The following is a 24,737-nucleotide window of genomic DNA, read 5'->3' as shown; positions in this document are numbered from 1 at the left end:
GCTTCTCAGCCCTAACTCAAGCACAGTACCACAGGGGAGCAGGGAGGGGAAGAGACAGAGTTCTGTTCAAATGCCACTGAAATGACACGTACAAATTAGAAACAACTCTACAGACTTAAGCACCTTTAATCTTATTCCTGCTGGCAACAATAACTTCAGTAATAAAGGGGATTTGGAAAAAGCTTTCTACACAATCCGAATAATCCCACGAAAACAATTAGCAAGGTAGAAGCCGAACACAAAGCTGTCAAACCGGTGCTTGCACATCTGCGTGGAGTTTTCCACACCCGAACACGCACCGTCACAGGAAGGTCCTGGGCAGGGAAGGGAGTACCACCAGGGCAAGGAAGCGGCACGATTCCCTTTAAACAGCTAAAGAGCTTGGTGATTCATTATCGGGTAATCCCTTTGCCACGGCCAACTTAACAGCAGTGGATATGTCAAGTATTGTGTAACATTTGACACCCATTAATCTATCCCGAGTGAAATCAAAATAGATTTAGTCTTTTGCTTTCCGATGACTTCCAAGGGGAAAAAAAAAAAGAAAACCAAAAATCTATTACTAATCCCTTCAAACACATCCACAATATGGCTAAATACAGCTTGCTGCGGAGCTATGGTCTGTGAAAGGGGCACGTCACACCCGCGTTGCATCTTTGAACCACCCAATGATAACCAGAACCTGCTCGCTGCTGTTGAGGCACCGGAGAACTGGGAAGAGGCTTTGGTTCATGGAGAAATCAATCTTCTTTTCCAAAGGCGGTCCACAGAACTAAGTGTACCAACTATAAGGCTTTATTAAACCATTTCAAATAGTTTGTTTACCCGTCATATACTAGTGTCCTAAACAGCAAGAACATTTATATAAAAATTCAAGCATGATGTGGGACATCACAACACTTAATATTCCATTTGCTGATCAGGAAAACGTAATGTGATGACACAGATGATTACAGGGTTGAGCCACCCACTTCCAGATGTTAATGTGACTTTAAAGAGGAAGTTGTTGTTTGTTTTGTTGTTTTTTTTTTCTTTAAAAGAAACCCTAGCTGTACTTTTCTCCTCCTCATTTCTGAAGTGAATTCAAGCACCGCCTCTCCAAACAAGAGGGAGCGAGAGAAAAGGGACTTCTCAATCATCCAGTACTGACTGGAATTTATTTCTACGCTTGACCTCTTCTTCTGTTCAGGTTCATATCTCTACTTAACACAAGATGTTCCCAGCTATATATTTAACATGAGTGATCTACACTTGAAAAAGATTGCAAGAAGAGAAGGAGAAGGTGCTCCCTACTGCAGGGAAACAACTGCGTGCACTGAATAGGTTTTCCTAACACCTTGTTTCCAACTTGGTTTTCTACTCATTCACATGTCCCACTGAGACCTCTGAGGCACGTCTTCATGGTTCACAGACCTTCAGTAAACTTCACTCCTGCACACACGCTTTTGGAGTGCACTGGGAGATAATCCGTTTGCTTCACTGGAAGAGCCTGGACACAAACGGTGGAACAACCCACACCTTCACAAAGCGAGTGTTGGTTTAGGCAGTGGCTGAGTTGAGGCAGCAGCAGCAGAGTGGGAGGACAGCAGCGTCCTCTTTGGGGTCCTCTTCAAATGAGGGTGTTGAGCTGGTGGAGCGCAGGTGCAGCGTCAAGAGTGCAAGGCCACAGGAAGGGACCGTTGAGTTCGGGCACGTGGGTAGTGAGGGGTGACTTTACCAAACAACAGAGCCAGCAAACAGCAACGAAAGGCCAGGTAAGGACATGCCTGAAGCAGCCCTAGGAAGTGTGCTGGTGCTGCCAGCATATCAACACTGCAGGGACAGCTAAGAAAGACAAGGCAGAAAGCTCCTTCCCCTTCCCAACTGTGTCAGTGAATCCGCCTCACAAACACCGACCCCTACACAAATTTCAGCTGTAACATCCACTAACCTGCTAATCGAAATAAAAATGTGTACATTGCCCTGTCAAACTAACAGTTGGCCAAAAAAACCCCAGACAAATTAATTAAAAAACCACCCCAAGCCAACCAACCATAAACAAACACCACAAAACCACCCCAAACCACACTGCTCTTCCAGTGACCACTTCATTCTTTGACAATTTTATTATCTCCCCCTTTATGTAAATTCATCAAATCATAAAATGGTTTGGATTGGAAGGTGCTTTAAAGATCATCTACTTCCAACCCCTCTGCCCTGGGGCAGGGACCCCTTTCACTAGACCAGGTTGTTCAAAGCCCCATCCAACCTGGCCTTGAACACTTCCAGGGATGGGATATCCACTTTTTTTCTTTTTAAATTTGTGCCTACTGCTCCAGCTGCTCCCCCCATAGTGCACATGGTAGAAGGCATCCAAGTTCTTAATTTTTGGCAAAAAAAGACCCTAGTGTTTCATTTATGCCACACTACTGCAGCTATTTATCTGAGAGTCTTCTGAAGGAGGCCTGTAGACATAAGAAGGAAAATGTTTGGGGAGGAATGGTGCATTCCACCCTGCTCCAACACCAGTGGTGGAATACGTTCATTTAATGTTCTGTTCAGGCTCTGCCACACCACTGCTCATTTTTTTCTTTCTGGCTTCTTATGTTAAAGGTTACTTAACACCCTCAACCAAAGTCATACTTCTGGTATTCACGTTTCAGAAAAATAGCACTCTTTGCACACAAAGTTTCACTTTCCCTCCAAAGGCACCTCTAAGAGGAGAAAGTGGTGCCCCTCGTGATCATCAGTGTAAAAACCGCTCCACATCCCGTCAAACTGCAGATATCTCAAAAACTGTCTCTCTCCTCTTCACCCAATTCTACAGGTCTTACATTGATGATTTTTTTTCTCCCATAATTCTATTCATACTCACCCTTAAAACCAGAGGAACTAAGCCACCAACTCAGGTATGAGAAAGGCAGATGTCCTTCAGCCAAACACTTCAGAGTCTGCAGGTAACACTTCAGGAGACTCTTTCTACCCCATTCTCTTCTTTTTGTTACTCTTTATGTATCTTCCATCCTTCCTTTTCAAATGAATGCTTTCCTTTTCCTGCTTCTCCCACCAATATGTCACTTTATTTATCAGTTATAATGACCATACCTGATCCCTTAATAACTTTGTTTTTGGAAAAGGAAATTCATTTTTCACTGCAGGCTATGCAACTCTCAGACCTCCTTTTACATCTTCTCTTTTATTTCATTTATTATGCCCAATTGACTGACTGTAAACTCCACAAAATTATTCCCCCATGTTATCTATTGTAAGTAAGTGTGATATATAGTAAAAGTTGTTACAAACTAGGGTGAAAGGACATTTAAACCCTTATCTTCAGATGGCCAGTCTCTCTTTTTCTTTTTTTTTCTTAAAAAAACCCACAAAAACCCCCAAACAATACAAATAAAGCTGAATTAAAGGGATGAAGGGCAAAGATACTATCAACATTATTCAACATATTTATGGGGGAAAGGAATCTTCATTTTTATATGGATGTGTTTGCATATATTAGTAAAATGCCATTTACTACATGCCTTCCTGTGACAGCAGAAGAAATTTCAGCCCCCAGCCAGCTCAGTGACAAGCATGACCTTTGCAAACTTCAGGGGCACACTCTGTGATGCAACATGGAGAGATTACCCAACAAGCCATTAATTCATTATTTCCCCTCTGAACAATGTGCTTGGAACAGAGTGCAAAGGAATACATACAAATGGAATACAAAATTACAGGGAGAGGAAATAAGGCATCAACTGTGATGTCTGCGTGTTGCCCTCATTAGAGCATCACTGCCTAGGAGGTTTTCCCCTGAAGAACTACTGAAGAAGGGTGGTCACCAAAGCTTTGAGACCAGAGCACGACATATGATGCCAACCAACACTGCAAAGGCCAGAGTGAGCTGCTCTCCCTGTGCCACACCACTGGCACTGTCTGCCCTGGAGGGGCACCACACACAGCTACATTTTAACTCAAAACATTTCCCAAGCTCCATCCCACAAGCCAAATGAAACCTTACAGAAATTTCAACAAACAGAACTCTGATGTGCTACTAAAATAAAAAAAAAATTACAAAAATCATGTACATGTCAACAAAATTAACTGTTACTAAAGCTGGCACAATCCTCTTAAGAGTAATTACAGACAGACAGAGGCCTGTTCATAGTTGGGGCTCCAAACTAAGCTCTAATTTTAGCCACCACCTTTGACTTTGGCCAACAGAATTGATTTTATCCGAGAACTGGTAAAGCCAAAGAGCAGTTGTCTGGAAAAGTCAAATAAAATTGGCCTGTTTTAGAATTACTGGTCATTAGGCAATTGCTATGAACTGGAATTTCAATCTGCATCTAATTTTACTTCTCACAAACTCAAAACATAACTATCCTTTAAAACTTCCCACTGCACAAAATACCTTTAAAAATTCTTTAGTGTACGTTTTTTTGAAGGAAATTAAGTACGTGGAGAGCTAAGCAGGAATGCTAATTTATGGTATCAGTGCAGGACAGCAGATACTCATAAGCACCTGACACATTAATATAAAAGGGTTTGTTTGTGGGTTTGGCTTTTTAGGTCTCAACTTATTTTTGTCCACACATGGTAGGAACTACCATGAATTAAGTCTTTTTTTCTTATAGTAAGAAAACCATGGCCACAACAAACTCACAGCAGAGTACCACACCATGTGAGGAGGGAAGAAAAAAGGGAGGTAGATACAACAAGAGAAAATAAACACCCTTATTCAAAAACTACAGAATTATAACTTTCATGAGGAAACTGAGCTTTATTTGAAACTCAAGGCTAATTCTGTCATTCTGGAGCATCCTCTGAACAGTTGTGCCCTTCCCTTACTGCCCACAAACCAAGGCACATAAGAAAAGATCCATATTATATTCACATAGAAGTTTTTCTTTCATTCTGTTGAATGTTTTCTCCACAGTAAAGGAGATAAGTTCAGTGCAGTCAACCCTTGTTGTCTAAGTAAATGTTATTGTCATAACATTTACTTAGAAATTATGGGATATTTTGAAGATAGCAAACATTAGGTCTTTATATCTCCTGATTTAAGCACTCGTTTCACTCATATCATGTTTTCAAGGTTTCCATGACTATTTCATAACGGCTTGAGACCTTTTCTGTTTGTTTTTTTTTATTATTATTATTATTTATTTGCATGCACCAAACAACTACATCATAAGCACTGACTCCAGGAACTTAATTCAAAAAACTACCCAAAGTGTCACACATTTGAAAACAAATGTGTATTATTTAACTAGCATGTTCTACCTGCCACAGAGTTGTTGCACACAAGCACATTTTATTGTCTGCAGGGCATTCACCTCCTTTCAATTTAACTAGAAGTTAGCATAGAAAACGAGCAAATCATGCTCTGATTCCACCACACTTGAGGCATGGTTCTATACCACTACATATATATCACTCTAGTAAACTTGCATAGGAAAAGTAGTATCCAAACTCAAGCAGGATTTCTTTTAAAAAAACAAAATTTTTTACTATGTAAATATTGTATAGGAAACACCCGTTCTGAGTTTTTGCCCACATATGTGGGCATATGTCTCATTTTCTTTTAAAATTATTGGTTTGTCAAGTCTAAAATACTTCACACTGACAAGTATTGAACACTTTGGGCAGATTTATGTTGCCTTATTAGCAAACAGAGCTTATATTTGATTACTTTTACAGGATTTGCATGCCTCACTTTGCTTTCCAAAGAAGTACTGGAGGACTCAAAATAAAGTCTGAAATGAAGCCTGATAGTGAAGTTACATGAACAAAACACAAGGGAGGGCTGAAGAACAAGATCAGTAGAACTTCAACATTTATCAGAATAAGAAAAAAAGGGGCAATTCAAGGACACAGGTCTGTTATAGCAATACTGGGGGTGGGAGGGAAGACCACATCATCCCCCCTCCAAAACCAACCAACCAAATAACAACAAAAAAAGCACCTTGAAAAACTTGCAAGCTTTTATGGGATGCTGCAGCTTGGGGCAGCTGGAGAACCTGGAGCACCACCAGGCACCAGCCCCCATGAGGAGTGGGGTGATACCAAACTTCCCTTGGCAGGGAATGACAGCCAATCCTCATGTATCCCCTGAACCTAAGGTGGGGTCACTGTCCTCCACAAAATGCAGTGGCTACTGAAATTGTGCACACATTTGAATGGAGAAGGTAAATGCAGTTCAAACTGCCAGAACACCATGCAAAGAAGGGGGCATCAATATTGCTAGTTTCAAAGTGTTATTGCAATACACACTAAAAATATTTCAGTAAAAAAATATATTAACTAATATGCAAATCACAACATAATTGATCCGACAGCATATGAAGGGTACTTATGCCAAGCTCAAATACTGAAAACAATATTTGTTTAAGCAATTGTACGACATATTACATTTTGGAATACACATACAGTGATACTTGCAAAAGGATTGATTTTTGCCTCCCCATGTCCATCATAGCAGGGGCAGGCCCTCAAAGCTTAAAAACATTATTTTAAAATTCACTTGCAAACCAAAACATAATGCCTTATGCAAACACGCTGTTCCTCTGTTCTCCACTTTGCCAAAGTAGCAATTACTAGTCCAGCTTGATGAATAGGATCTCTACAAAGAACAGACTAATTCAGTATATGACTTAACCATACAGCACTGCTCAATTCAAAACCCAGAGTCTCCACACTACTTGTCATTAACTACACGACAGGTCACTCTCAAAATACATAAATCAAAGTCACAGGTTTAAGTTCACTACGATTCCTGCTGAAGCCAACTGGATTCATCAAGATCAACAGCACAATTACTATTTAGCTCTAGTTAGAATTAGAGTGCCTGACAAACAAAATTAACAGAAAGAAGCACATGCAAAATCTCTACAGTTCATCGTAGGAGTCGCAGTTGCAGGGCTGCTATCACCATGCTCTGCAGAAACTGCTTTTGCTCCCTCTTCCTTAATAACTATCTCAAATCTGAAGGAGGATATTGCTTTAATGCCCTCAGCACACTGATACAGACACTATTAACACCTGTAGGAACCACCAGACATGTCATGAGAATGCTTCTTTCTGAAGCTTAAATTATTTGATCTCAAAAGAGGAAAAGGCCAAATTCCAGACAAGCTGCTTTGTATGTTACAAATTGAACAAAAAATTGCCAGATGCAAGATCTGAAGAGAGAAACAGAGTTATTCACACTGCAGACACTGATTCCATCCACCAGCACACCTATCCAAGTATCTGTCATTTTGGATGGTCAGAGCTAACATAAGACTGTATTTGCTATCAGACAGAGGAAAACAAAAACAAACAAACACCACCACCACCACCACCCCCCCAAGCTAAGTGCTTGGGCATCTGGGTCTTTAATTTACAATAATTTAGGAGCAGTAGAAAGTGAAAACCACGGCATAGCTACACATCTAAAGTACTACCTACATGAGCTTTTCCAGGAAATGTTCACAAGCCCTCTTTTGCCCGTTTTAGCAGCTATGCTGTGCTAAAGCTGAAAAGGCATTGATTAGCTTTTCCAGGAAATAACCACAAGAACAGGTTTACTAGAAGCAATGCTGAAGTGCAGGCAGTATGCCTGACACCTGTGGCTGTGTTTGCAGAGGATTTGCTGGGAAGACATGCACATTTTATTTGCAGGCCCATGGATGCACCACTGAAGACCGGAATGTCTTGTTTATGTCTCCAACAAATCAGAGAAGAGGTAAACTTTTCCACACTGCCTCACTTTCTGTAACTTATTTTGATTGGAAGTGTTAGGTTGACAGATAAAGGATCCTCTCGAAAGAAATTCATGATCTACTCAAAAATTACAGAGTAAAAGAAGCCAGCTGAAAAAATCAGGTCGAAAGGCCTAAAGTTTTTTAAAAGCAACGCCCAGAATACTTTAATTCTTAACAGCCCATTCCTCAACAAAACAACAAGTTTTATATGCATATCTCACCATTTTCACAGAGAAACCAAAAATTAAAAGCAGGACACTTCATTTAGGGTCCTGAATAAATGCCTGTCAGTACCATGGCCATGGGCCATGAACACTGAGTCAGCAAAAATCCAGCGCTGCTGCCTCTTACACAACTGCACGACAGAATTAAAACTACTCCAACTGTGTTAAAACTACTCCAAGTGCAAGGAGAAATACTGACCCAAATCTGCTTTTTAATCCAGGGGGAGAAACATTTACCCTGCTGAAGCACAAAGGCAGTGAGGACGCAGAGACAAACAACTAGGAAAAGATGTTTTCAGCAGGAATGATGCCTTAAAACTTTTATTGTCTGCAGTTTTGGCCACTGATATGTTCCACATCCATCTTATGAACTATATCATGCATCTGTGTGACAAACAGAAGAAATTAAACCCTCACAACGACTATTTATTTCTTCTTTGAGACACTTGACTCTCAGCCCTAAGGCTGACAACGTGTATCAATTAGTACACTTAAATATGCACGTACCCCTCCAATGCCACGCTTGAGAATAGTCTGATTTCTGGCCTCACACACACCATTTCCACGCTCAAACGTGGAAATGTGATTCCCAAACCATAAGACTTAACTCTATAATCACTTATTTTCATCAGATGCGTTGAAGAAGGTGCTAGAACTACACGGTTTTGAAAGTAAAAAAATGGGGAATTGTTGGGGAGAAACAGAAGTAGCAGCACAGTAACAGCTAAAATTACACCAGTAAGTTGTTTAGCACAGACCCAGCCTCAAGTACCAAACCCCAAATTCAAGGAACTGTTCACAGATGAATTTAAACATAACAACTAATAACCCTAAGATATCACAGTAGACCAACCTATAGAATTAAACAAGAAGTACACCTTATAAATGTCTGAGGCCATTATGTAAAAAGCCTGTAAGTTGGTCTACAGCATCACAACAGGCTGAAAGCTGGAATCTTTAGGGTAGACCATGGCTCTGGTGCCATTAACAATAAATCAGAACTGAAAATGTTTACAAGCAGACAACCAGACATTAACCCTCTGAATTGTTTTAAATATGTAAATACACCTGTAATGTATATATTTATATGAACTTTATATGTTTAATATAGAAACATATATACTTTTTGTGCATTTATACTTTTTTATGTTTTATGCAAAACATTATATATAGTGTGTTTCTATTTTGTAGTATGTTTATTTTTTTTAAGAACTGAGACAGTGATCTCAGATTTCTCAAAGCTTCTAAGCCTACTGTTCTGAAAATAGTTTGCATGCTCTGCTTTCCTGCAGACAGGTACCAAGGCAGTTTGCCAACCCAGGGGAAGAAACATAAGCATAAAGAGCAAGTCAGCATACAGTGCTGTTCTCATCACTTTTGTCCAGTCCTGGTCAAAAGGCAAGTTGCTGTAGTGAGAATGAACAAGCAAGAAAAAAAAGTAAAGCTCCTAAGTGCCAGGATACCATCATCCCTAAAAATCCAGCCACAAACAGCTCTAGAGCTGCCAACTGACCACTGCTGCTGACTTGAATGAAAATCATTCCCCAGCCTTCTTAGGAAGTCACAGTCACCACTGAAAGAAGAGCAATCCAGTATTCAGAAAAAAACCCCCCTCAAGCTAAGCTCTTCAGCAACGCTCAATATTGCACTGACATTTTAATACTGCACTGAGTTGATCTAACATGCCATTTTAAAAGAAGGACCTGTATTCCATATTGCCTTCACAATCCCTCACCACCACAGGGAGATTACTCATTAAAAATACAGAGAAAGTTAGTAAATTCTCCGGGATTTAACGAAGTCAGAGGCAATAATACCAAAAAAAAAAAAAACCAAACTAAAAAAAAACCCAAAACAAACCCTCTTTGACATTACATTTCCAACAAGCCTCACAACACTGGTAAAATGCACGAAAAAAGGCTACAAAATTCCGAACACTGCATGAGTCTGCAGGAGCCGTGAACACGAGCAGCTTTTCCCTCCAACGTGACAGTCTCAAAATGACAAACCCTTTTTTTTTGCCTGCCCACCGGCCAGTCCACATTCTCCTTTTCTTCTTTTGAATTTTCCCCAACTTAAATTGAATGCAAATAAGCCAGGTGTGGTCCCCGGAGCAGTAATCTGCAGATAGTCCCCACCGAGTTCCCATAGCAACTTGCACAGCTGGCCATGAGAAAGAGGTTGTATCTGCTTCATATTGGCTACAGAGTTTAAACACTCAGCCAGCGAAACACCAATTACGGCGTCTTGTAAAGGAAACATCGACTAAAAGGCACATCCATTCTTCCTTGATTAAAACAGGAAAATAAACCTCTGGATATGCTCCTAGCTCGGCGACTGGCTCAGCATGTAAAGTGAATATCTGTTATTTACGGGAGGCGATGCCTGCGAAGGAAATGGCTTCTCTCTTTGCTGCAAGGTACTGAAGTTTAAGGAACACTACAGCATTTAGAAAATGCCTGTTATTCTGCACTTTGCCATCAACCATACACGCTTCTCTGACAGAGGGAAGTCAGAAACTCAAATCCTTCTGGACAAGTTTTAAGACTTCCACAAGATAGCACCTCTCTGACAAGTGCTTGGTAATATTGCGGATTTTCATTGTATTTTTTCTGTATCAGCCTTCAAAGTCTCATTCTAAAAATCCAAAGTTACCCTGTGACTGACAAACCATTGTTCATCACATACAAAACCTATCCTTTGTTCCTTACCTACAAACACAGGTTCATTCCACTCCCTTCTGCATCCTGCAAGCACAGCTCACTACTTTTGCCTGCATCCAAGCCTGCAACTCCTCTCCTCTGCTCACGCCGTGGTTTCAAGTAAGAACAGCCCTACGGGCTTAGGGGAAAGAGCCCATGTATCCCTGCTGACATCCTATGGATATCTTGGGAAGCAGGAACCAAAACCTAATTCTCAGGCAAAAGTGCAGGAACACGGAAGGTACCTGAGACACTGCCCACCCTCCCCTGCCCCCAATTACAAATTAGAGTAATTTTTGGGACAGAGGATGTTGGTAAACAGTAAAGCAACTCTCAGAAGATTTTTCTCTGCCATGAATCCACATCAACATGCCATTGAATCCCTGCAAACTTTTAGGAACCAGCCTGCAGCAAGGAGTCCCATGGCTTAAGTATACACTGAAGAACATTTTTATTCATTTTGCTTTGACTCTATCTCCTTCTGTAGCACTACTTCCACTTCCCCTGCTTCTTGCACAAAAAGAGACCATGAACTGTAAGCCTCTATTCCCTCCCCATGACACTTCACTGACTTATGTCATATCCCCCTTAGCTCTATCTTCAAGGATGATCATCTCAAGTCTACACAGTTGTTTATAAAAAGTGTGAATGAATTCCTAAAGTAATTCCTAGTGCTGCTTTTCTACATATTTTTTCTTCTAGTGTCTGAGGAGAAGAGCTGCACAGTGCAGTATTCAAGAGAAAGAAGCATTAATGGATTGTGGCACAATGCTATTTTTTCTCATATTGCTTTTCACTCTGATCTTTTCTTGCTAAGTCCTAGCATTTGATTTGCTTTTTGACTACTTTTGAGCATGAAAATACAGTAGCTATTTCCATGAAAAATCATAACAAGAAAGATCTTGTACCTGGAGCATTAAGAATGCCTATACTACTGCACACGAACTAAAGATCTTATCTCTAACTTATTCAACAGGAACTTAATATCATTGAAATATCATCATTTGTTGAATTTGGTTAAAACTGGACAACTGTTCATGAGGGAGAGTGGAAAGAAAAAGTCAGAAAGAAATAACACAAACCTCTCTTTCCTTTAGAAATCTGCTGAACATACAAATAACAACATGATGCTTATCTGCTTCCAAAAGAGCAGGCAGGTGATAAGGAATAGGCTCAGTATCAGCCACTTCTGTTTGTGCTGACTTTACAAAATGCCTCTTCTTGTACCTGCCTTAACCACCCCTTTGCAAGTGATGCCTGTGTTTCAAGGAGGGCATGACAAGCTTACCCAGGAACATTCAACTTCTAACTTCCCAAGAGGCCACCGTGGTGCCAGTTGTCTCACAGGAGAATGTACATTTATGTAGAAGGAAACAGGAGCAGTTTAATGTGCAAACTGGACATCAGCTATAAATTTTATTCGTCCAATAATTGTACACCTGTGAGCTTTATCCACTACCCCACCTGTGGGAAGTGGCCTTAATCCATCACTAACTTGAAAGCTGCTCGCTTGCTTAAGTAGATTTAGTTTTCTTCTCTACTCCTTTCTGCATTCCCTTCCAAATTTCTTTTCAGACTAATCAGCAGCACTTCAAAGCAACAGCTGAGCTGGTGGCATTAAAATGACCAGGGAAACACACAAAGCTTTAGCAGGGTACAACCACTGAGCAAGAGAAACACGCCATTTAATGTTAAAAATGATGACTCTAAGCCCATTCAATTGGGGAAAAAAGAAAAAAAAAATCAAAATTCATTAGAAGGAAGAAAAAATTAGTATTCCCCTATATGCCTGGCATAATTTGCACTTTAAGAACCACACCATATTAACATTAACAGTCCACTGCATGTTAATAAAAGCCAAAGAATTAAAAAACGAAGGCTCTCTGTCTGTATTGCAAGCCAATAGGTTTACACAGTCTACAGAATGAAATGGAATGGACATACAGGTGGCAGAGTGTGGAACCTGAGAAGCTGAAAAATGAAGAGGATGTGAACTGGAAGTGGACATGTAATTTTGAAAGAATTAGTAGCAGTAGTAGCAGCTAATACTGGCATACCAAATAAATATTTAATGTCAAACACCAAATGTGGATGTGCACACGCACACACTCATATGTATCTTTTGTACCAACAAACAGGCAAGTTTTGTACATCTCAAAAATGCAGAAGGTTTAAATACAGATTGATTCTGTCCTTTCCAGCTTTTATCTCCACTGTGGTTTCTGCTCACAGCATTTCATGCATGCTGAGGACAAGCCTGCAATGGAATTGCCCCTCTGCAATTTGAATGTCATTTGGCCTGACCAGCACCAACCCTACACGTGGTACTTGCTTATAAACAACTTGGATAGGGGATGGAGGGGAAGGAAGAAGGTAACAGGGAGGAGTGAAGGCTTTGACTTCTGACCAGACTTTGAGATGAGCACAGCACTTTTGTAATAAAAGGCCATTAAACTCTCCTGGGTAACTTGGGCCTCAACTTCCAGTTGATGAATTAGATTAAGGACACTGTATTCTCATTAATGGAATTTAAGAGGCAGAGCTTATACTTTTTTCTTACCTGTAGCTCTTAACTAGCAGTCCCTCTTTCATAAGGCATGCTTTAAGACTGAAATCATCTGTTTCCAGCAACTGGATTTTGTTATGCACCTTGGGCTGGTTAAAGAGGCTTCCTTAAACAGACATCCCCTTATGTTCTGTGGGCAAGTCACTGTTCACTAGGTCAAACTTTGTGTAACCAAAGATTCCGAATTTTAAATTCAGTTTGACAGGCTTCTCACATGCTGAATCCATCATAACTTTTCTCAGAAACACCTCTGGCTTTGTTAGAAACTCTTTTGATGTTACAAATGTCCTAGTAGCACCATAAGGTTAGACTCAACTGTGTTTGCAATTCAAGTATTTTAATTGTTATCACAGGTACTGTCTCACTCCAAAAGCCATTTCCAGACTGTAATTCATCACAATTCAACTGATTTCTAGAGTGTATGCGTTTCAGAGCACAAACTCCTTTGTCAAAAAAACTACATCTTTTTTGTCACATGTTCAACAGACACTGTATTTAGCTAAATTAAAATACATGGGTCAGTTTCTTGGAAAAAACCTGGTAACTCTTACATCCCTTTGCAGTAACTGATCTGCAAGTTGCAACTCCACCCATCTTTGCATCCTATGAAAACTTTACCAATGAAGTTTCTGTATTTCTTCCTCATCACTGGCAGGTATGGAAGAATACTTGCTGAAGAAAAAGACACAGCTAGTAGATTTTGACTTTCCATTAACAACTATATAGAGATTTTTCAGTTATCCTGTCCTTAATCCTTTTAGTATGTGTTACTATTGATTTTGTATCACTTTAATTTGGTAATCAATGAAGTAAGCCATTCTAAATCAGATACATTATAGAAGAGTGCATTTTATCAATACAATTACAAAACAGAGCTTTAATCTTAACAAGAACTGAAAAAGCTTACAGCAAATTCATCTGAAAAGACTTTCTCTCCTACCACAGAAAACTGTATGAATTGACATTAGATTATATTTACTGACCAAAAATTGTCTATCAGCAAATAAAATTATCTAGTCACTCAAGCGAGTGCAACTGACCTCCAGCTTTTAAAATAAAACTGCCCCATTTTTTGACATTATTGACTCACTCATTTTTCCAGTCCCTCTGCAGCTTCCTTGGCCACTTAAGATTTACTGACATCAACAAATACATAACATCAACAAATTAGAGAGATTTCTTTCCAGTCAGTCTAAATTACTAAATGCAAGCTGCCTTGTCTTGCAGATTTTAGAAATCCAACTCATCCAGTCTCAAGCATTCCGCTTTCTCCCCATTCCCATTTATTTTGACAATGGCATTTTCTCTTCATTTTTTGGAAACACTTAAGGCCATTCAAAAGCAGGTGGTGATCTGTGTCAGAACACAGGTCCTCATCCTTTTGCACGTTTCAAAAGGTGCCTGTGGACTACAGCTCCACGGTTACTCAACCCTTCAGTTGTCTCCCACCCAAGAGGGGAGTGGAAATCTCACCATTTCCTCTTTTTTGGGGGGTTGGTGTGGTTTTTTGGCACTGTTTTATCAGGCCACAGAGGTGTTTAACTAGCCCAAGAAGTTGATAAGTGAGATGAAGGGGGTGGTTGGGGATAGGGGCAGAGGTGCTGCATCTTTCGACAACAATCTGCTATGATGACTCCCTTTGGCTCAGGAAATCCTGCCTGCAGAGATATTCATCCTTTATCATGCGATCACAACAAGTGTTAGATGTAACTTTTGAAATAAAGGCATTTATTGGCATTACTTGAGCTTTAGCAGCTTGCTAAACAAGATCAGGAAAACCAGACTATTTCTTGCGTACTTGCATTTAAATAGCTTGAGAAAGGCAGATACTGTAACTCCACATGGCTACATCAAACAGTGCTTCCCAAACCATGCCACTGCCTCTCCTCCTGATTTGCTAACCAGGACATAACCATTGTGAGGAGAAAACACAGGCTGCCATTTCAGAAGGAGAGCACAGTGAACAAACTGATGAAGGCAGAACTGGGACCCCTGGTCTCCCAGGGCAGCAGAAAAACAGTGAAGACCAGCCCCCCATTTGGACTACTCTTTGCCTCATGAGGAGGAAGGAAGCCATGTAAGGTATTTACTATATTTATTCTTCAATAAACCTTTTTTTTTTCTTTTTTTTTTTTTTTTTATTTAAAAAATCCATGGCACCCTTCTAAATAGCAGAGTATGGACAGCCACTTCTCTCAAGCAGCTTCTGCTGAGGGAATTACCCCGTAGCAGAGGTACAATTTAGATAAGTCATCATCACTGAGTTTATTCTTTGATGTCCCTCATTTTTACATTATTTTGAAAATATCAGCCCTCTGTACTTGCACATTTCACTGAGATCTATGCTCTCAGAGATTAATTTGGCTGCAGGAGTCAACAGGTAGACTACAAGATCAGGAAGTCCCTTCAAACAACTCCTCTCTCAAATTTTACTTCACTGAGCAAGTTCGAAATCTTACAGTATTACTTCAGCTCACAGTTAATCTATCCTACCTGTGTAATGAATCATCAGTTTGGCTATTAAATTAATGGTTGAATTAATAATTAATTTCTTAGGTTTTTGTCCTGCCTAATTACAGAAACATATGTATCATATTAAAGGCCGTCTTTATTGCTGCTGAGCTCACCTTATTTGTTTTTAATACCAATTTTTACTAACAAGGGTTTTTTTTTTTATTATCACCCTTGAAATCAGATATGCTTTCAGTTCTACATCACGTACCCACTATTTTAGCTGTAAAAATTCTCTAACTGGTAAGGTTGATACCACCACTGGCCTCCCTAGCACAGATGTGATGCTCCAAATGCTCCTCCTCGCTCACAGCTTTGACCACACACCCCTACTGCAAATAACAGCCCTGCTGTTCCTTTTGTCAGCTTTCTGGTTCCACTTTGATGGGGGCAGACCCTGGCCCTTCTCCAGAGGCTCTCTCTTCTGGAAAGAGATCTCGCGTATAACTAAATTTAAACTTGGATTCCCTAAGCAGTCTTTCCAGCTACACGTTTCTATTCAAGTCAACAGAGAGCATCTGTTTAAGTGGCCATAAAGAGTTGTTGTGAAGAGATGAATCACTTAATCTAAAAGTTGCCTGACCATGATTAATACAAGGTACAAGAAACCTCACAGTGGACACCCATGGAATAGCCTACTTACCAGAGAAGTTTCTTCCTAATCCCCTTTGGTTAGCACTTTATTTGTTCCCTGTTGTATAATGGTTTTTCAATTCTTCACAAAGGCTTTACAAAACTTTCATTTAACCTAACATAATGTACTGTAAATGAATAATCCCTTTTCTTTCCTGATCCTGTTAATCTTTTGGCCTCAGTTACATCTCACAGCAGTGAGATGCAAATGTTAATTATGCAAGAAGTATAAGATCTGTATTTTGATTTCCATCTGTCCAATAGTACTCCAGACCAAGACACAGAAAACTGAGTGCTTTCCTATCACCATGGGAACGTGATTGCCAAGAACATATACCAAGAACATCTCATACTGACTCCCAGAAGCTCCAGTTAAATACCTTCTATCCATCAGAGCCTCCTCTATCTCCTTTGTTGATTCACATTTTTCACAAACCCCTGATAATTCTCACTGTAACTCAGCCTTCCTCGGGCCTGCAGAAACATTGTCTTACAGTGTGTAAGACACTGTAAGATGTAACATCTCCCCCTTGTTTGCATTATGCATGTGACCACCCAAAAGTTTCATACTGCAAAATACACTTGCACTCCTATGTTTTCAGCTTCCTTCAAACACAAGGCAATGTGCAAAATGCAGTGCACGAAGCAATGTCAAGAGAGACCCACTGAAGCTGCTGCCCACAGAATCAAGACATTTTTTGTCAACGCTGACTCGAGACAGCAGAAGTAATGCTCATCTCTGAGAATTAGGTTTTGATCAACAGTTCATAGACAAGCATGTTAAAAATTAGTTGCTATACTACTCTGACCGAAAAATAAAAGAAGTCTGAGTTATATCAACTCTCTTACCAGCAAGAGAGAAGGAAAAGATACCCATAAACCTTCCCTTTTTCTTCTACTACCTGCCATGGTAATGAAGAACAAAATAGAGCCCAAAATACCATAAACACAGTTATTTCAGGTTGAATTAGAAACTGATACATGTAATATTCTAATAGGGGAAGTTCATAGAAAAAAAAGCTGGCACAGCACTGCTCAACTTAAGAGCTTTCCTTAAGCTCTCAACCTATTTAAGTACCACCTTCTTAGAACAAAAGCTTCCAAGAACATGTGGTGAACAGATACTATTTACATATTTTGGTTAAAAGTTGTCCAAAACTTTTCTGCCCTTGAAAAAATGCAAGATAAAAATGTTATTAAACCACAGGCAGTGACAATGTAATTCACTGGGCAACTAAACCAGTAAACATTCTTTTCTGAATTACTTGTACCTTGCAATTGTCGTATTTTGGAGTTTTTTAACCAGATTATGATTAAAGCAAGAGTTTGCCCCTTTTGATACACCAGAGACTCCACCTAAAAAAAAGTTGTTCTTCACATCCTAATTTCCAAAAAATCTTAAAATCTGTGTCATCTCAGAACAAGAGGTGGCAGAGGAGTCACCTTTTTGACAAAGCACTTCTTTTGGCACTGTTCCCACCCCTACTCTACTCCCTCAGTTCTACCAGTACAATCATTTCTACAGTCCGCCAACAAACAGGTTAAAAGTAACTGTACAGTTAAACATACAAAAGACTTGTCTACCTTAAGGGCATAATATATATATATATATATATATATATACACACACACATAATAGAGTAAGGATGAGTTTCTCTGATTTGCTGAATTTCTGCAATAAGTGTGTTTAAAAAGGTCTCTTCTCTGCATTAATTTTCCAACAACTGATGAGTCTTGTGTTCTTATTTCTTTTCTTTGATGTGAACAGTAGTAGTTTTCTTTACTTGACCATCTATGGGGAATGCCTAAGAATCTACTCTCCTTGAGACTTCCATGCTCCTGACAAATGTGACCAACTGGACAGTGCATGGAAAAAAAACCACAAGAAATGGAATTAACAGTCAGCATAATCTAACAATCTCAACATTCTTTGAAAAAACAGGCTTAAACATCCCCCTGCCCAAAAAATCCAGCCAGCCTTGGAGGTTTAATAAAGCTCAGAGACTTTTAGTATAAAAACCTAATTTAGAGCTTGTAAACAGGTTAACAAACAACAAAAATACATTACCAAAGAAAGAAAATATGACCTTTTGACAGTGCATCATCTTTTCCCCTGCCACTTAGAAACTGTGTAAAGGTATATTTACCCTCCTCTTAAACATCTCTTTCTGTTCTCTTCCATTCTACAACACACTGTGTTTTTATTTCACAGACTCTCACCCTCAACTTGAGGGACAGGCTACTCTCTTAAATCTACCTTATTAGCTTCACAAATGCATGGCACACCAAGGTCAAGGCAGAAGGAAAAAATTCCTAGTGCTCAAAGCAGGTACAAAGAATGGAAATGTTTGAAATAAGGACTGAAACAGTACATGCTCTAGGAGGGCACTGCCTCAAAGAGCCAGATTCACACAAAGGGGAAAAGAAAATGTTGCGCTCCAATTTAATCAAAATCCACCGGACACAACAGCTGACTCTGCAGCCCTGGTGACCTGAAGAGTAATTTTATTAGTTATACGGAAATATCCATTTTCAAGTTCCAACTGCTGCTCCACTCCACTTCCCCACCCTGCCCACAAAGAGGAGAAATTTCACACAAGCAGCGTTTTTACAGGTTCCTCCTCAAGAAATTTCTCTGAAACAGAATAAGAGAGTTGCCTTCCTTTATTTGGAACAATGTGCTTTTTAAATGCAAAAAATTAATTTTAATTTTCATTTTAAAGCGACACTTGCAGTTGGAACTTTACACACATCAGTCAAGCTCAAAACATCTGAAGAAACAGTATTGGAAACTTCAGCACACGCATTTCCTCAAAATCCAGATTTTGGTACAGTTAACATAAATTGATAGTAGGAGTGGAGTAGGCAAAGCTGTCCCAGTAATGCTCTAAGTATCTGCTGCACAACAGTTGGGCTGTGTTCAATTTTCAACAGAAAAAATACAGTAGTTCTCTCTGAAGGCAAGCTACAATACACCACACCACGTATTTTAGAAACCAGCAAATGTTAAGAAATGTTTCTCTTATTTTAATAGAATTTTGCCACTTCTTTACAGCACGCTTTTAACTTGTGTCTTTAGTCGTGGTTTCCCTGGAACAAAAACAAGAGCATAAAAGTGATGCTACTTTTTTTTTTAATACCTAAACAGGTTTTGACTACCTGCAAGTCTTATTAACTTTATTTAGCCACTGACTAGTAACACTGTCGAGCAACAGAGGCATCTCAGTAGCTGACTTAAGGCAAAGCAATCCAAACATTGTAGAACACACGTTTGTTTTGTATTTGGAAAATTGTTTGCTATTATATGAGTTGATTTTTATACTATGAAGAACTTCAGTTTTACAGCTATGAATGGCATAAATCACTATGCCAGCCAAAACCATTATAACTTCTTAAAAATGAAACACACACACACACAAAATTTGAACCTTTAAAGCTCTTCCCTTGTTAATATGAGAATATTTCAACAGAAAACAATAGGATAATTCATCTGGCAAGAACACAACCTGCATGTACACATTTTCTCTCTGTGAAACACAAGATAACTGAGTGCCTCAGTCTTCACTAGATTAATTATTTCTCTACCCTTGCCCTGTGCAAACTCCAGCTTGCTTTGAACCAAAGACCTTTATGGTTCAAGTCCCAGGAGATGCTGAGAAGGTGTTCTCAGTGGAGTAAACTTTTCCAGAGAAATCACATTCTGATTTGAGAGAATTCATTTCTTTTGGCCTTTGGGGGAACACTGCAAGTCCCATGTATTTGTTCAAGTCTTTACCTATTGAGAGCAGAATCCCTTCTAGGCTTTGTTAGGTTCATGCTGATCTTGCAACATCTGGCTGTGTACAGCCACATTGTTCACATATTTTTAATTCTGTACATCAAGCGATTTTAACCCAATCTTTTAAAGAACACTGTTTTTCAGTCGTTTAAAACAGGTTTTTAGGAGAAACCTTCAAGTAATACCAAGTCAATTATACACAGTTAAAATATAACATGTTGAACAATAAAGAAACAGTTGCTTAGTATTAAACAAGCATATACACGTAGAAAGTTACAGTAAGATAAAGCTTAGGAGACAGGAGTGAAATACTGTGTAGGTATATGAACCACTTTCAATATTGAGAATAAGATCACAAAAGACATTAACAAATAGGAAAGGCACCCTTAGTGGCACAAACCCCATTTTTATACATGTGAAATATGAAGTATTATTTTTCAAGGAAAAAAACCCATAAAATAAAAAAAAAAAGAGTAAAGTCAAAACAAACCAAAAAAGGCTTCAGAGGATGACAAAGAAATTCATTTAAAAGCAGCTCCCCCATTCTGAACAGCCACAAACATTTCGAGCACCTACATCACAACTGCTCACATAATTAATTCAGCGCAGCAGCCAGAAACAGCGGTGCTGAGGCAGCCACAGCTCAGCAGCCCACACTGGGCTGTAAGGAAATTTTTCCTGAAGACAGATGCCACCCGGAGGAACCAAACCAGAAAAACAATCGGCTGCCTGACCAGAGGCAAGGCGAGATTAGAACTGCGAGTCTCTCTCCTCCCGAGACAGAACGAACCCGCACAGCCAACAGCAGCAGCAATTTTCCTTGTGAAGACAAAGCCAGCTGCACCCTGGCTAGGAGACAAGCAAAAAGAAAAGCAGACTTGCCTCCCAGAAAGGGCTCCTGCGCCTCTTCTAATGGCAAAGACAACCACAGGCACCACATTTCAGCTTGGGGGTATCACAGGAGCGGGTCAGTGTCCGCTCCGAAGCCAGAACACAGGGTTTCACTCCCTGTTTTTTGAAGTAGAATCTCAGCAGCGATTCTCTATTTAGGAAACCTGTGTTCTCTCAGCTGAGAAAATCATGCCTTCTGGGAAAAAAAATGTTTGGGCCACGGCTGTAACTCCCAGGGAGAGCTGAGTGTTTAGACTCAACAGCTGATAAGCAGCCACAAACATGACAGCTTCATTTCCTATCCGCTTTCTCAAACTCTGTGTTAATTCGTGTCGGGACATGTAGATCTATTTGGAACAGTAATTAGTTCCGTTAATTAAGCTCTCCAAGTATGGATATGGAAGATATCCACGAGACTATAATGTAAAATTGCATACTGCAGGGCTACTCTCTTCCAGTGTGAGTTGTATGTCCAAAAACAGAATCTGGGATCAGAGTGCTTAATCCTAGACAGCGAATTTCATGCAGGAGCTCCGAAGTGAAAAAGTCATTTACACGACTCTCTAGACCTCACAAGGAATACTGACAGTTACTGCAACACAATATTACAATATATGCACATACAAACTCATAAGTAACTCAGGAAAAAATCGGGGGAGGTGTTCCCTAAACGTGAACCATGGAGAACAGGTAAGTGTAAACACCTCATGTCTCTCTCTCTCTCTCTGGGTAACAGCTTAGGGCTACATTTTAAGGAGTGCTCCACATCTAAAATCTTCTCCTGAGAATGGACTTTCCTGAATTCTAATGCTACACACACATCAAAAAAAAAAAAAAAAATCAACCCAAAAGACTACTTGTCCAAAAATGAAGTGTAAGCAGGGATAGTCACACAGAAAGAAGGATCCAATTGAAAGGAGTTTAGAATACGGCAGTAGTACCACTCCATCTGCAAAGATTATTGTGTCATGGTAAGCAGAAAAAGAAAGAGATCTAATCAGAATATAGGTTTCATGGCTTTCTTTGTACTATTGTCACTTTTAACAAGAAATCCCAATGGAAGGGTTAATATTCCTAGAGAACTAAAATCCTGATCTATCAAGAAAAAATAAAAAATCCACCAAATTATAAAGCTCCCTGTTAACAAAGTTAATAAACTTTGGGCATGGGAGACCTGGTTTTAGACTTCCCATGTCAAGGGAAGTCAGGAAAAAATCCACAAGGGATAATTAAGCACCTACTCGAACCCCATACAATGTTTACAAGGTAATTCCATAACAAGAGAGAGCACATACCCACAACCATATCTAAATATCTTTATAGACTTGCCCTTAGTGCCTCAGTTTACTGTCTATAAAAATCCTTCCTGCCTCACAGGATATTGTGAGGAAAGACCATGAGGCTCTCAGATATTGCAGCTGCAATGATCTAAACCAGAGACATTTGGCTGGTTCCACTTCCAGAACAGAGAAGATCAGCTAGAAATGGTTCTGAATGCAAGATAAGTCTTTAAAAATCTCTACATTTGGACACACAGCACCAAAAAACTGGAAGGGTGGTGAAACCAAATGGGTTGTAATGCATAAGAATAACCTGGACTGTATCAGTGAGAATTGATATGGAGAATAAAATGCCAAAGGCGAAGAATTACAAGAGTTGGTGGAGGTTTTTGATACAGCAGGAGGTTCTGCTTCTGTTATTGTTTGAGGATTTTTTGGTTAATGGATTAGGCTGGGATGGGGTATTTTTTGAAAGGAAAGATAACAATATATTTCACTTTAAAACGAGGAACAAAATCTTGAGAACAGCTCACTGAATTTGACACCAGTAATCTGAACTGGGAGGGCTGATTGTGCACTGCTGTAATTTTTAGAGACCATTCAGACTTCAAAAACATGGTGAAGTACTGTTGAGATCAGACAGTCAAGTGACTGGACAACAGACATCAAACCGACAAGTTTAAATCAAGACTGATTTTGTCAATTATCTCCAAAACCTCCAAAACTGGTTGCCACTGTCTCTTATTTCAAACAATAAAAATGGGACAAAAGTGAAAAGAAGGGATGCTATAATGAAACAGCTTGATCAAGGTCACACAGCAAACAACCCCCCCAAAAAAAACAACAAAATAACCCCCCAAACCCTATCATGCCCCCCAAAAAACCCCAAACAAACCCCAACACAACAGAGCTGGGGGCAGAAGCACTTCTCTGCTCAGTCAAGGTGATGAACCTTTATTCATATTCCTGATGACTGCAGAAACAGAAACACATGGAGAAAACAATGATTCTTTTGTTCTAATCCAGGGAGTGGTGTGCAAATAAAAGAGTCTCCAGCATCACAAGTTATAGTGCGTCAATAACCTGAGTTAAATAGCCATGTGCCTGCAGCTGTACAAAATTCAGATTATCTTTGCACTTAATAAAAGCAGATTACAGTCAAAAAGGTGTTGACTGTTCTATACATGGACAGTTCCTGTATGTCCTTCAGAGCAAGAGGTTACCAAAAGGTCAGTTGTATGTTAAGTCCTGTCTTCTCTTTTCTTATGGCCAGTCAGGATAGACCACACTGTCATGGCAAAACAGACAGGTCATCATTTCCTAAACCGTTACAGCCTGAAAAATTCACCTACCAAAGAGGACTCTTTACCAAATGTGGTTGAATGGATTTTGCTACACCAATTTCTAATTTATTTAACACTTTGTTTTGCCCTTAGAAAAGAAAACACCAAATGTCAGTACACAAAACCTCCTCTTGCAGAGGAATGGTAACAAACTTTGAAAGTTTTACTCAGTGTTCAAAATCCAAGATGCAACACAATCTTTTTTGCATAAGTTGCTGTTTTATGCTGCTGCCTTAAAAAAAATGCTAAATGCAAGAAACAAGGAAGTTAAAGAGAATAATCTCCATATTATAACCTAAAGTAAACTTGTGAAAAAGAGCATGTTCTAGTGGCAGAGAACTCAGAATGCCAGCTACAGTCCAAAGTGCAAGGAGCCTTGCCTACTGTTGTCTGCAAACCAAAGAGCAGAAAATTTTATTTGTTTGAACGTAAGAAATTTTATGTTTTGTGTGACGAAGATGTGAGTAGTTACACAGCTTCAAAGCTCTACTAAGAATCTAATAAGAAATATTATCCCTTTGGGAAGGAACAGATGATGTAATGAACCTCTTATCCTGGACTGAAGCTGTGAATACCACTATTCAATGACCAGGATAGCTGACCTAACATTTCAGAGCTCTGCTAAGCAAGCCTTTCCTGAATGTCTAAGAGCTCAAAATTAAGACAAAGCTGAGAAACTTCTGGCAGCATCCATGCCAAAGAAATAAAATCATTCTGAAGACATCACCATTTCTTAAAAACGTTCAGCTTATTTCAAGAGTAGCAACATAAGTGTTTTCCATTGTGGGGTTCCACCCCAAAACACTTGAAGATTTGCAGTTCCTATGTAAGGAAGGAACGTGGTTCAGAGTAATTAAAACTAAGCCTCTTGCTAACACATTTTTCATTACTTATTTCAAGAAGTCTTCAATGGAAGCCACCAAGTTTTTATATCTACTAGGCCACTGAAATTGCCAAATAAAACTCAAAGTTCAGGCCCTAAGCCTGTTTTGTGCAGACATAAGATTGAAAATTCACAGTGTTCTCTTCTGGGTGTACATCACATATTCTTAGGAAAAAAAAAGGTAAGGAAGGATATAATCTGACAG

At 39.5% G+C, this 24,737-nt stretch overlaps 1 protein-coding gene across 11 annotated transcripts in view; it reads right to left on the bottom strand.

The window, feature by feature from the left end:
* POU2F1 (POU class 2 homeobox 1) overlaps nt 1-24,737 on the bottom strand; it is a 115,901-nt gene that overhangs the window by 59,781 nt on the left and 31,383 nt on the right. The window lies entirely within an intron of this gene.

Source organism: Manacus candei, unplaced genomic scaffold (assembly GCF_025592945.1).
Source record: "Manacus candei isolate 608988 ecotype Guabito, Panama unplaced genomic scaffold, ASM2559294v1 h1tg000014l, whole genome shotgun sequence".
Taxonomy (NCBI): Eukaryota; Metazoa; Chordata; class Aves; order Passeriformes; family Pipridae; genus Manacus; species Manacus candei.
The sequence above is the reverse complement of the archived record's forward strand: the minus strand, read 5'-3'. Positions and strand labels throughout refer to the sequence as shown.